Source organism: Apodemus sylvaticus, chromosome 22 (genome assembly GCF_947179515.1).
Source record: "Apodemus sylvaticus chromosome 22, mApoSyl1.1, whole genome shotgun sequence".
Taxonomy (NCBI): domain Eukaryota; kingdom Metazoa; phylum Chordata; class Mammalia; order Rodentia; family Muridae; genus Apodemus; species Apodemus sylvaticus.
This window is the reverse complement of record NC_067493.1, coordinates 3,345,858-3,361,397: the sequence shown is the minus strand read 5'-3', so window position 1 is coordinate 3,361,397 and position 15,540 is coordinate 3,345,858. Positions and strand designations below refer to the sequence as shown.

The window sequence follows — 15,540 nt, the reverse complement described above, 5'->3', positions numbered from 1 at the left end:
ACAAGATAAACAAACCCCTATTAAAAGATAAAGAATATACAAATTAATGAATCTAAAATGAAATGGGGAATTAAATAACAGGTAACGAAGAAATCCAGAGAGTCGTAAAGACATAGTTTAAAAAGGGTGCACTCCACCAACTTGGAAATTCTAAAAGAAATATCTAACTTCCTCAATAGATTCCACATCCCAAAATTAAACTAGAGAAAAACAACTTAAACTGACATAAACATGAAGGAAAACAGAATTCATTAAAAATATGTCCCCAATGTGAGCCCACGTCTATAAGTTTTAGGGTAGAATCCTAAGAGACTTTCAAAGAGGATTTAACAAGAATTCAGTGTATTCAACAATATAGAAACAAAATAAATATTAGTCAATTTATTTTCTGAACGCGATTACTCATATATCCAGTCAAGAAAGACTGTGTGATAAAACAATAATTACAGAACAATTATCTCTAAAACCACAGATTCAAAAATACTTAAAAGATAAAACAAATAAAATAAAATATAAAACACATCAAAAGATCATCCACCATTAACAATGAGGAAGGCTTCATTCTAGAAAAAGTGATGGTTCAACAAAATGGGATTAAAGTGTAAGAAAAACCAAGAATTGATCATCTCATGACGTAATGTAAAATTCTCTGACAATATTCAACACCACTTCATGATAAAATTCTCAGAGTTCTGCTGCTTACTGGGGCTAGAACATGGCTCCTTTTATTCAATTATCAGCAGCTTTCAATATTTCAAATATATCACTGCCTAATCTTGGCTTTCCTGGAACTTGCTTAGAGATCTACCTTGATCTCAAAGATCTGCATGACTCTGTCTCATGAATGGTGGGTTAAAAAGCATGTAACACCATGACATGAACTAAGCCTTTCTGCTTATATTTTAAATTCAGAACGCAGAATCCAAATCTATCTCTTGGCAATTTGACACATAATTGTATCTTCATATGTCTACATCAAAACAGTATCCAGGTAATAATAATTCCTAACCTGATACAGTTCTCTTTCATACAACTGCAAACCCATATGTTTAGCTGAATGTAATCTTGGCCTAATGTAACCATTCCTTTATTGCCATTGAATATCCTTGATCACTAGATTAAACGTCATTCAGCTTCCTGATGATGCCTTGTATTTTGAACCTTTCTTTTTTATTTTTCCTTTCTTAGTTTCTATGCTTGTTAAAAACTTTCAGGTCAAATACTATGCGGTGATTTTCATGACTTACTTTATCAATAAAATTAATGTAAACAGCTTTACTTTAACCTAAAAGAAACTCTTCAGACAAGGGCAGAAAATTTCTTTGCAAAAACATCAAAAAAAAAAAATCTCCAGAGTGGAAACAATCCCAAGCACCCATGTCTATCATATCCTACTATGATACCCTCCTAATTCCCACTTAATTCATGATCATTTTCATTATGTTTCTGTCCAGCACACAGAATTAGGAGACTTATCCCTAGTGAAAACACTTTACCACATTGATTACATTAATAAGTTTTCTGTCCGGTGTGTGTTCTTTTATGATACTGGAGATGACTGGGTCTTGTAAAGGCTTTACCACCTTGATTACATTCATAAGGTTTCTCTCCAGTATGTGTTCTTTTATGTCTTTGGAGATCACCGTGACATGCAAAGGCTTTACCACATTGATTACATTCGTAAGGTTTCTCTCCAGTATGTGTTCTTTTATGTATTTGGAGAGCACTGTGCTGTCCAAAGGCTTTACCACATTGATTGCATTCATAAGGTTTCTCTCCAGTATGTGTTCTTTTATGATATTGGAGATGACTGTGCTGTGCAAAGGCTTTACTACATTGATTACACTCATAAGGTTTTTCTCCAGTATGTGTTCTTTTATGTCTTTGGAGATAACTGTGCTGTGCAAAGGCTTTACCACATTGATTACATTCATAAGGTTTCTCTCCAGTATGTGTTGTTTTATGATATTGGTGGTGACTGGATCTTGCAAAGCCTTTACCACATTGATTACATTCATCAGGTTTCTCTCCATTATGTGTTCTTTTATGATATTGGAGATTACTGCATCTTGTAAAAGCTTTACCACATTGATTACATTATCAGGTTTCTCTCCAGTATGTGCTATTTTATGATATTGGAGATGACTTGATCTTGTAAAGGCTTTACCACATATATTACACTCATAGACTTTCACTCCAGTATATCTTCTTACATGCCTGCAATGATAATTAGCACATGTGAAATCTTTATGACATTCATAAATCTGATCAATCATGTAATCAATATGAATTAAGTTTACAATTTCTCTAATGGTAAAGAAGCAGCAGATCTTAAGGTTTTAGTAATTTATATGTTCATGGCATTCTCCCTCATCATGAGTAGTTCACGACCCCTGTGATGGTTATTACAAGGCTCATATTTATAACACCCTCTTTTCATATGATGTATTTTAGCTATCTGAAGAAAGAACAACTCTGGTCTTTATAACACTGATTGTATTCATATTTTCTCCTCTCGTATGAATTACAACACTTTTGACTGTTAACAAGGACACACAGAAGAATTTTCAAATTCTTAATACCCATAAAGATTTTCTATACTATGAGTTTTGGGATATTCCCTGTAAAACTAGAAAACCAACTAATTGCAAATATCTTTCACATTCCTAATTTCTATCAAAGTCAGAATACTATGTATATGTACCTTCTTGTTTTAGAACAAAAAAATTTATGTATCCTCGTTCAATATCCCCATGCTCACATCATTTTTATCCATTGTGACACACAATATACCTAATAAAAAAGAATGATAAATGAAAGTTTTACACATTGCATTCACAGTTTGAATTTTTGTTTCTCATACCATGTGCAATATAGTCTAATGTTTCTCTACAACAACATTCTTGATACTCATAAAATGCTCTCTCACCAAACTTAAACATCTACAACAACATTCTTGATACTCATAAAATGCTCTCTCACCAAACTTAAACATATTACTACAAGAATATGAGTATCACCATACTTTCTATGGACTAACTGCTTATTAGAATGTTTTGGATATAGATTTATCATTATTCATTATGCAATTTCTAAATACTTTGAGGCTATACAGAATGGCAGGTAAACAGCATAGCTCTAATGGAGCTATTTATCAAACGGATACACAAACCAGATATTGGATCTTGAGGTACATGGTTTTGCAAGAATATTATAATCATAGCTACACTTAAGGTATTGTTATTTTTCTTTTAACTGGAGAGTCCATAAGATATTAAAATTTCCTCAGAGACAATTTTGTATAAGCTTGCACATGAAAATTACCTTTCATGTTTTCTACTACTTTGACAATGTTCTTCAAGATGATGATCTTCCCAATTATAGCCTAAAACACAGTACAAGGAAATGAATGATATACTATTGGAAATTAGGCAATATTAAAGATACTGTGAATTTTAACTGTACTGTGAAAGTTACAGTGAAAATTCAGTAAAATTGAATTATTCGGCTCAATTTTCATACAGTTAAAATAATAGAAGATCATCAATAACCAAGAAACATTTTTTTCTTCTGAAAAAAAAAATATAACATTCTTACCTACAGCTTTGAGGTTCAGGTAGGTTTCAAACATCACATTTTTGTAGAGACTCTTCTGGGAAGGATCCAGCAAATTCCACTCTTCCTCCGTGAATTTCACATGCACATCATCAAAAGTCACTGCATCCTAAATATCCCATACAAATGTACAACACAAAGCATGATACTAACATCACTGGAAAACAAATATATGCTTTCTCAAATATATATTCACATAATTCTTGTGCTTGCTCTGCTTATTTTCTGACTCAGAATTTATAATCACTGTGTCATGTTAGAAGGAGCTTTAATTATAAGATACACCTCTGTCACTTTTGAACACTTTGAATAGGATACAGCCTTGCCAAAGAAATGCAAATTGAGAGGGAGATGCAGAGGAAACAGATCCACAATACCAAGCACACATCTGAAAAATTGTATGAACAATTACTAACTAGAAACATGATGGGCAAGCTGGGTGTATTTGCTCATGTCTTTAATCACAGAGGCACACGCAGGTGTATGTCTAATAACTTGACACTGGCATGGCCTTTGTAATGTGTTCTAGGAGACTAAAAGTTATATTTGAAAACCCTCAATCCATATAAAAATCAACCAAGGAAATAAGTGATATAGAAATCACAGTTCTTTACTAAAGTTCCTGCAAAGAATTATACATTCACTGCACATCTGAATTCATCTGGCAGAAACAGGAAGTGTAACAGTTTAATCTATAACATTAATAAAATTTTACTTAAAGAGAATACATGATTAAGTTGTTACAAATGGACAGATGAAAATAATAGTAATATAAATGTTGATCATAAATAAGCAACTTAGGGTAGGAGAGAGCTCAGCATTGGAAAGCACCTGCTGGTCTTCCACATAATGGTGGAAAATTCCTCGTAAACACATGGGGGACCAACAGCTACTCATTACTTCAAGATCAGGAGTTCTGAGGCTATCCTCTGACAACTCTAAAGATGAGACAAAGATGGTATTCATATTCAAGGACACAGGCAAAATATTTCCATTTGTTCAAACATTTGAGAACAAACACAAGACTGAGAAAGAACATCATTCATCTAAAACGTAATGAACCTGAATGCTCAGATAATATTGATGTCATGAATATATGCCATTCTGAGAAATAGAATATAGTCTATATATTTGACCAAATTTCAACACTAAAGATGTGGAGGAAAAAAACGCACAAAAATATGCTTATATTACAAGCACAAGACATGTGTCTATTGCGGTTTCTCTTCCTACATTAAGGACAGACAAGGTTCACAGAGAAATATGTTTTGGAAAAGAAAAGCAAAAAATAAAATTAAATTAAAAATATAAAACAACCAGACTAATAAATAGATTAACATTGAATAGCAAATGTACCTATTGTATTTTATATAATCTAAGGAAAGTGATTATAGTGAAGGTATGGGAGCATGAGAAAAAAGCTGAAGGGGCAGTTTCAACAAGAAAACCTGAGAAACTAGTACCTAGACCAATAATCACCAAAAATTCAAATACCTAGGACCAGCATAGAAAGATATGTAATACCAGTGTCAGTGCTATAATCTCTTATTTCTATTCTCCATGGTCTCTTCATCATTAAAAATTATAATTAGATGCTTTGATTTTTTTAGCTGGAATATTTCTGTTTAGTTTTGGTCTGGAGAATTGGTCCATTGGTGAGAGAGGGGTATTGAAATCACTGAGTATAAGTGCATGAGGGCTATTATGTGCTTTTGTTTTGTTTAGAGGCGTGTCTTCTGTAACTGACAGAATGAATATGAATCCATCTGATATTTAGAGAACATTCTACTGAAATATAAGAGAATATAACTCCTCAGGTTCTTGCTCCTCTCCCTTGCCCCATATATGCATTTTTACATCAGACATCCTCCATTAGGATATTGTAGAGGAAGAGAAGAAGGAGATGGAAGAAGAGGAGGAAGAGGAGTAGAAGCTGAAAAAGAAGAAGAGGAGCAAGAAGAAGAAAAAGAAGAAGAAGAAGAAGAAGAAGAAGAAGAAGAAGAAGAAGAAGAAGAAGAAGAAGAAGAAGAAGAAGAAGAAGAAGAAGAAGATCAATCAACATAAAAGTCTAGAAAATATTTCAAATAAAATCATAAATGAAAATTTTTCCTAAACTAAAGAAGGTGTCTGTTAATGTACAAGAAGCATCAAAAATACCAAACAGGTTGGGAAAGAGTCCCTTTGCCACATAATAGTCATAACACTAAACATTTAAAAGAAATATAAACCGTTTAAGAAATAAAAAAAAAAAAAAACTACAGCAGGAAAAATAGGAAAAATTAACACACTAAACAAAGCAGAAACTAGAAATGAATGAAATAAAAACTATTAGATTCATATCCATCTACTTTATTTCAAGGAATAAATTAATTACTTATATAATATTCTCCCTGCATATTTTCCTACAAGCCAGAAGTGGGCACCAGATTCCATTACAAATAGTTGTGTGGCATCATGAGGTTGCTAAGAATTGAACTCATGACCTGTGTGGGAACAGAGCTCTTAACCTCTGAGCCATCTCTCCAGACCTAACCCTACCTTTTTTTTTTTTTTTTTTTTTTTTTTTTTGAGACAGGGTTTCTCTGTGTAGCCCTAGCTGTCCTGGAACTCACATTTGTAGTTGAGCCTGGCCTCTAATTCAGAAATGTGTCTGCCTCTGCCTCCCAAGTGCTGGGATTATAGGCGTGCACCACCACCACCTGGCTGAACCCTACCTTCTTAATGTATATTATAAAAAACAAGATGGCTTGGACAGAGGTGCTACAAATTCACAGAAACCATCCATGCTTCTATAAGAAAGCAACTGGTTCAGATATTTTGGACAGATTTACAATCAGCCATGGTAATGAAGTTATTCAGAGGTCATGAACTAGCATGTAAGAAGCACCACTAGAAACCTCACAGGAGGTCACATCTGGCTGATGCTTCTGATCCAACCCCATAGAGGGCCCACCACCCCTGGTCCCACAGCTCAGCTGCATGTTCCTACCCATTTTGGGCCAATATCCTGTGCTCACCATGTCTTGATTTCAGAGTTTCCCTGAGGTCCCCTCACAGCACCCAACAGCAGATTTCAGAGTAGGACACAGAGAACCATTCAAGCTGAGCAGCCCCAATTAACACATAGAAAAACACCCGGAAGATCCCGCCTTTTTGTCTGACTGGCAGGTTTGCCTGGATCCCTTGATTGGTCAGTGAGTCTTAGCCCTCCTCAGGTTAAAGTGTGCTTCCTGTCTAGGGTCAGACCTTTTTTCACATATCAGGTGTGGTTTGTACTCCATTAGCAATTCAAAGCAGATTCCAAGATGAATCTCACCCCACCCAGTCCTGGGGCAGGACACACCATTCCAGCTCTGTCTAGTCTGTTCTTTCCCTCTAAGAACCATGACCCTATGATTACCGGGACCTGACTTCTGAACTTGCCTGAGATTTTCTCAAAGCACTTATCTTCTTCACATAATGAAGATAAATAGCTTTCATAAACGATTACACAAGGTGATTTGGAGGTACACATGTGACCCAGGAATGGATGACCCAATGCATGACCTAGGCTATTAACATTAAAGATGGATTTTTGCTAAGAAATACTTTAGCCAGGCAGTCGTGGTGCAAGCCTGTAATCCCAGTCCTGGAGAGGCAGAGGCAGGTAGATTTCTGAGTTTGAGTCTAGCCTGATATACAGAATGATTTCCAGAACAGCCAGTGCTATACAAAGAAAACCCTGTCCAAAAAAAATAATAAATAAATCAACAAACAGAAACAAACCAAGATGATAGATATAAAACAACACCAGGAGAAAAGCCAGAAACATAACACTGTTGAGCATTATTACTAGTCAAAACATCTTCATCAGTGGCAAAGTAGAGAAAAAGCACAATTGGATTAGTATAGATTTTCTAGGTAAGCTTATCCCAAATCATATAGATAATGAATCTTTCTATGTATATAGAAAGGATAGTTAATATAATGTATCAATAAAAGTTGACAGCCACCAAAAATTAAAAAAATCAGGACTTTTTGATTTCATGTTGCAGGGTATTACAACTGATCTTTATATACCAAAATAATTAAGAAATAAGTACTTCCTAATGCTAGTTTAAAAAACAAATAAATCATCTTTGTTTTATAAAATAAAACAGTACAAGTACCAAAACAAAAGAACTACCTTTTCATGACACTTTTATAGGTACGTTGCAAAAAGCACATATAGCCTAAGTCAAAGGTGGATCAGAACATCTCAAAAGATCAAGATTAAGAAAGGGATTCTCAGTTGAAAGTGTATAATTAAGAAACATCCCCCAGAATAAGCAGGGTTAGAGTTAGGGTTAGGGGATTAGAGGATTATGGTTAGTATCAGGATAAGGGTTATTAGGGTTAGGATGGTTAGGATTTAAGGAGTTAAGATAGGATTAGAGATTTAGGGTTAGTCACAGGGTTAGGCTCAGGGGTAGAGTTAATGTAGTCATCATTATTCTTGATAATCCCCTGAATCAATAGTATCCCTACTACCTAAAGAAGAAATGTCAGGGTTAGGGTTAGGGTTAGTCTCAGGATTAGGTCAAAGAATTCGTTTGTTGTGCTCTGTGAACTCAGTTTCTATCTTTTTGCTCATCTGCCTTCCTAAACCTCTTTTTCATAAGATCAAAATCTTTCCTGCCCCAATGAAGGTGGAAAATGAGTTATCCAGGAACCTAGAATTCCCAGAAGGGAAATATCTTTACATTATTATGGGGCCCAGCTCACATACAAAAGAAAACAATAGAGCTTTTTTTGTTCTCAGTTTCATAAGATGGACAAAATCATGGGACTCAATGCCCCTCTTTGGTCATGATATCATAAATATTGCATGGGCCATTTGTCTTCACCACAACTTTGGTAAATATAACCAAATGGTACAAGACAAAATGGTCTCCATCATTATTCTTAGTGGACTCACAGAATCAATAGGATCCCTATTACACAAAATATAAGACATCTAAGTTATTTATTTTATATCTTAATGTTTTGTTTTGTTCTTATTTTGATATCTTCTACCTTATTCATTTAATTGTTTCTCTAAAAACCTAAAAGTTTATCCATACTAGTTCCAAACTGGCATAATAAAAAGGAAGTGATGACTTTTATATTCACAAAATCAAGCAGATAATCAAGGGATAAGTTTCCAAGGGCCAGACAGATTGTTGCCAGCAAAGAATAATTGTGCAACCCTATGCTGGGTCTTACTGTTAGTTATTTTTTTGTCAGCTAATTTTCCTCTGAGATAAAATACCCTTCAATACTATTCTGCTCTAGATATGTATGGTTTACTTTCTGTCCAAACTAAAAATATGTTCACTAAAGATCTCTATGTGAAGTTTTCACAAGATAATCAATCAAAATTATGGAAAAAGAATCCCAGACAATCAATAAACATAAATTCATGGCTTAATAAAATTTGTCTATTATTACTTATGTATAGAATATCCACATGAAATCATAGTTTATTCTTCACATTTTTTCTTAATACCAAATAAATTACAAGTAAAGTAAACTGGTTAACTTTGACTAAGTTAATTTTATTCTTAATAAATAAACTTTAAAATTAATATGAATAGACAAAGGTATATTTAATCAATAAATCCCCACAGATAAAATAAATATGAAATGATATTATGTCTCTGAATCTGTATTTGGAATAGGTAAAACGAGGATATATATTTAAATTGTAATGTCTACTTTTAAGGACATTATATATGTAAACATACAGATCTGGTCATAGTGCTATCTCTATCAACCCTATCCCAATTCTAGTATATCATAATGTCACTCTCCCTTAGGGTTCTAAATTACTTCTAAAGATTTTTGTTTTCCTAGATCTGGATTTGATATTCATATTGGACATTGTCTTCACTCAATGTAAGAAAGATACTTGTGTGCCTTGAAAATGAAATATACATGTGTAAATGTTTATATAGACATAAACACTCTAATAATTCAAACAATATTTATATCTCAAAAGGCCTCATTAAAAACCAATAAATATACTAAGACAGAAAGATCAGCACAGGGCTTCTGACTTATTGTCTAAATTAAACAACAACCATTTTTATATCTTCAACTCCCTTTAATTAATATAATCACAGAAGGCCTTTTTAAATGTTATTAAAACTCTGTGAAATGAGAGGACATGGGTGGCCAGTATTTCTATAATTTGTAGGGGGAATAAATAATTAGGTCATGTGAATTTGTCTAAAGATATCCTGAGTAACTTGTTTTTGATGTATAGAATGTACTTCAGGGCTGGAGAGAAGGCTCAGCATTTAAGAGCACTGACTGCTCTTCGAGAGGTTCTCAGTTCAATTCCCAACAACCACATGGTGGATCACTACCATATGTCACAGGATCATGATGCCCTCTTCCTCTGTGTCTGAAGACAGGGATATTATGCTCCCATACATGAAATAAATAAATAAATCTTTTTTTAAAGAAATGCTTTGTCAATTTTCTTTAGGGAAAAACAATAATTTTACCTTTTATCCTTTGATAAACTATGATAATTATAAAACGTGGTATCATTGAAACTTAGAAATGGGGAATAAGGCCGGGCGGTGGTGGCGCACGCCAGTAATCCCAGCACTCTGGGAGGCAGAGGCAGGTAGATTTCTGAGTTCGAAGCCAGCCTGGTCTACAGAGTGAGTTCCAGGACAGCCAGGGCTATCCAGAGAAACCCTGTCTCGAAAAAAACACAACAAAACAAAACAAAACAAAACAAACAAAAAAGAAATGGGGAATAAAAATATTTTATTCCCCACTCCTGAATTAATATTCTGACAATAAATTGTGGATTTATTTGTTAAAACTATTTTTACTTATGGTGTTAACATTTAATGGTCTTAAAAAAGAAGTATTTATATATAGGGACTTCTAGGTCTTCTACTCTGATCCTATATAGTTGGAGTTCAAGGTTATCCTTTTATCTTCTTAAAAAGCTTTCTGAAAGCACATTTTCTAGAAAGAAAAAGAGCCAGGACTACTGAGTATCATTGGCCATCTTATTTTTCATTCCAATCATTGGACAGAAAGAATAATTAAAGCCACCTTGTTGGGGTAAATATTATTATTTTTTTTACCACAATTGAATGATAAGGATTCCAAGTAAAAGACACAAAAGACTTGGTATTTATAATAAGATTTAAAGCACTAGAGTTGGACGGACTATTTTGTATAGTTCCTGTTAATAACTGTGAGATATCATTTGTCCACAATGGGGGAGCTAGAGAAAGGACCCACGGAGCTGAAGGGCTTTGCAGTGCCACAGAAGGAACAGCAATAAGTCACCCAGTACTCCCAGAGCTCCCAGGGACAAAATCATCAACCAAAGAGTACACATGGAATTACTCATGGCTCCATATGCATAGGCAGCAGAGGATTGTATTGTTAGACACCAAAGGGAGGAAAGGCCCTTGGCCCTGGAAAAACTTGATACCATAGTGCAGAGTAATATCAGAAAAGAGGAGCAGTTTAGGGTTGATTGGGGAGGGGAAATTGCTTAATGGATTTTTGGGGGAGGGGGGAACCAGGACGGTAGACCAAATTTGAAATGTAAATAAAGAATTTATTATAAAAAAGAAAAAAAAATAGAAAAAATTGGATACAATGGTCAAAAATAAATGTGGATTATAAAACTTTACTGGGACTAAACAACAAAGAGTTCTGTAACATATGAGAAAGCAAAGTTACAAACAATTGGAGAAAGGAAGAAGAAGAGGAAGAAGAAGAAGGAGAAGAAGAAGGGGAAGAAGAAAAGGAAGAATAAGAAAAAGAAGAAGAAGCCAAAGAAGAAGAAGAAGAAGAAGAAGAAGAAGAAGAAGAAGAAGAAGAAGAAGAAGAAGAAGAAGAAGAAGAAGAAGAAGAAGAGGAGGAGGAGGAGGAGGAGGAGGAGGAGGAGGAGGAGGAGGAGGAGGAGGAGGAGGAGGAGGAGGAGGAGGAGGAGGAAGAGGAGGAGGAGGAGGAAGAGGAGGAGAAGGAGGAGGAGGAGGAAGAAGAAGAAGAAGAAAAAGAAGAGGAGGAGGAGGAAGAGGAGAAGAAACAGGAGGAGGATAAAGTCTGGAAAATATTTCCAATAAAATCATAAATGAAAATTTTGCTAAACTAAAGAAGGTGTCTGATAATGTACAAGAACCATCAAAAATACTAAACAGACTGAGAAAAAGTCCCTTTGAAACATAATAATCAAAACACTTAACATATAATAAAAGGAAATATTAAAAAAACTGCAGCAGAAAAATTTAACAAACTAAACAAAACAAAAATTAGAAATGTATGAAATCACAACTATTAGCTTCATATCCATCTTATTTATATGGAATTAATTCATTACACACACAATGTTCTCCCTGCATGTATTCCTGCAGGCCAGAAGAGGGCACCAGATCCCATTACATTTGGTTGTGAGCCACCATGTGGTTGCTAAGAATTGAACTCATGAACTGTGAAGAAACAGCCACAGCTCTTAACCTCTGAGCCATCTCTCCAGGTCTATTCCTGCTTTCTTCTTGTATATTATAAAAGACAAAAAGATGCTGCATAGTCTCAGAAGCCACCCATGCTTCTACAAGAAAGCAACTGGTCCAGATGTTTCAAACAGAATTACAATCAGCCATGATACTGAAATTATTCAGAGATCATGGCCTGAACTATCAAGTAAGAAGCAACCACTAGAAACCTCACAGGAAGTCACATCTGGCTGATCTTTCCAATCCAACCCCATAGAGGACACACTGCTCAACCACATCTTCCTCCCCATTGTGGGCACTGATCCTGTACTCACCATGTCTTGATTTCTGAGCTTCCCTGAGGTCCCCTCACTGCACACAACAGCAGAGCTCAGAGCAGGACACAGAGAACCATTCAAGCTGCACAGCCACAGGGAAAACCTCAATCAGCATAAATGTCTAGAAAACATTTCCAAATAAAACAATAAATGAAAACTTTCTTAAACTAATGGAGGTGCCTGTGAATGTAAAAGAAGCATCCAAAATATCAAACAGATCATATGAAAGTGTCTTTCCTGCACAGGAAAATTTAACAGCAAGTATCAAAGGAAAACAATATAAATAACTACTACATAAATAACTAACAAAACTAAAGAAAAAAAATAGCCTGGGATGTAGCCCCGTCCATCCCACAGCCTTTGACACCAGCCAGCTCCAACCTGATTACTTATGTTCCTTGGGAAAGCGCCAGCCCAGACCTCTGTAAACTCTACCAGGTCTTTGTCATGTCACAGCCCACCCTGTGTCATTAAAGAACAGGATGCAGTTTATTGGCCTGAGAATTCCCTTCCTGTCTCACCAGCTCACAGGCAGAAGCCAGGGCCGGGCGCACAGCCCAGATCCATGGAGGCCAGGTTCGGCTTCTGTTCCCACAGGAGGGTCGTGCTAGGAGGCCACTGTGCCCGCCTGGAGGAGCACAGGGAGGGTTTGCACTCCGCCCCAGTGCCAACTTTCCAGAGCGGGAAGCCTGCACCTTGCCCATCCACTGTCCCTGCCAGGAGCACAGAGAGGGTGTGCACTCCGCCCCACTGTAAACTTTCTAGAGCAGGAAGTCGGCGCCTTTCCCAGACACTGTCCCCGCCCTGAGCACAGAGAGGGTTTGCACTCTGCCCTGCTGCAAACTTTCCAGAGCAGAGCGGGAAGCCAGCGTCTTGCCCGGCCATTGTCCCTGCCTGGAGGAGCACAGAGAGGGTTTGCACTCTGCCCCGCTGCAAACTTTCCAGAGCGGGAAGCCAGCGTCTTGCCCGGCCATTGTCCCTGCCTGGAGGAGCACTGAGAGGGTCTGTACTCGGCCCCACTGCAAACTTTCCAGAGTGGGAAGGCCGCGCCTTGCCCATCCACTGTCCCTGCCCAGAGCACAGAGAGGGTTTGGACTCCGCCCTACTGTAAACTTTACAGAGCAGGAAGCCGGCTTCTTGCCCGGCCTCTCCAAACTCACAGACTGCTTCTGTGGAGACCACAGGAGGATAGCGCGGTGTGACTTGAGAGCTCACAGACACCCACAGCATGGAGCACTATCTTCATCTGGATGCGCATGTGAATGCGGTCCACAATTCCAGACCCAGCTGCTCAGAGCCCGGGAAGCTCAGCAATCGCAGCAGTGCTAAATGCACGCACTCACCTCCTTCTCGCCTCTGCCAGACCTCAGACCAACGCGCACATTCAAACTCCCAGCCCACTTTCATTCATAGAATAGAAGACAAGAAATGACAACATTCCAGGAGGCTGGATGCAGGGCGGGCCCTGCGGTGACATCAGGGGTGGTGCCAGCGGTTGCTGGGTGACGGACAGGGACGCCAACATGGCGCCCGCCAGGGGCTGAGGTGCATGGTCACGGCCGAGGGCGAGGCTCGGGTGACGCCAGGGGGCGCGGCCAGCGGTTGCTGGGTCACAGTCAGGGAATCCAACATGGCTCCCGCCCAGGGCTGAGATAGATGGGCGAGGGGCAGGGTTGGCGTGATGTCAGGGGCAGGACCAGCAGTCTCTGAGTGACTGACAGTGATGCCAATGTGACATTTTCACTGAATTTAAAGAAATATATAAATATGTGTGTTAAAATTGAAGAATTTGATGTAAAATAATACACGTGAAAGTGTAAACATAGATAATACATCAAAACTGCTTGACAAACCATGTAAAAAAATTCTAATCAAATTGATGGCTTTCATGGAAAATACTTCTTATAAATTTGAAGAAATATACAGAAAAATTATTTAAAATTAAGATTTGGCATTGAATATAAATACACATAAAATGTTGACAAAGAAAACTAAATGTGTAGGCAAACTCATTTTTAGGAAAAAATTGAAAAATAAAGTGTTAAAATTGAAGAATCTGTTGGAAAATAATAATGGTAAAAGATAAATCATCTTTACTAAATCAAGCACCTAGAAACATTTTCTCATAAAATTCATGATATTCAAAGAATTTTTTCTGATATAATTGAAACAATATATAGAAAAGTACTGTTAAATTGAAGATTTTCACTGGAAATTATTCAGATAATTTTGTGTACATAAAAACATCTCTAAATAATTGAGAAATTAAATAGAAATATTTTCTTATAAAATTAAAGTTTATCTTAACTAATATCTGTAGTGATATTTAAGATATGTGTGTTCAAATTGAAGAATTAATTGGAAAATAATAATAGTAAAATAGTAAACATAGAAAATATACCTAAAACATTGTCCAATAACCTAGAAAAATTTTTGATAAAATTGAAGATTTTGATGGAAAATATTTCTAATACAATTGAAGTAATATACAGGAAATGTATTATAATTGAAGATATCAGAAAAGATAATACAGAGAAAATGTTAGACATATAAACTATTTCTAAACTAATTGTAAAAGGTAGTAGAAACATTCACTGAAAATATTTGTGAAAAAAATGAAGTAGAACTTGAAATAGTGAAGGTTTTAATTGAAAAATAATACAGATAAACAGTAGACATAAAAAATTCCTAAAATGATTGAAAAATAAACTAGAATAATTTTCTGATAAAATTGAGGGTTTACATGTACGACATTTCCGAGATAATTAAAGTGATATATTGAAAAATTTGTTAAAATTGAAGAACTTCTTGGAAAATAATGTTAAAAAATGTAGATAATTTTATTTTTACTGAATGACCAAGGACATAGAAAAATTTGGGATGAAATGGAAGGGGGGGAAATAATGTTAAAAAATGTAGATAATTTTATTTTTACTGAATGACCAAGGACATAGAAAAATTTGGGATGAAAGGGTAGATTTTCCTGGAATATATCCAGGATAAAATTGAAGAAATACATAGAAAAATGTATGAAAGTTGAAGATTTACAAGGAAATGGATGCTTCTAAAATGATAGAAATAAAAATTATTTCTAAATTAAAAAATGAGAGAAT

General features: G+C 35.9%; 1 pseudogene; it reads right to left on the bottom strand.

Annotated features, from left to right (window-relative positions):
- LOC127673210 (zinc finger protein 431-like) overlaps positions 1–15,540 on the bottom strand; it is a 44,516-nt pseudogene that overhangs the window by 15,469 nt on the left and 13,507 nt on the right.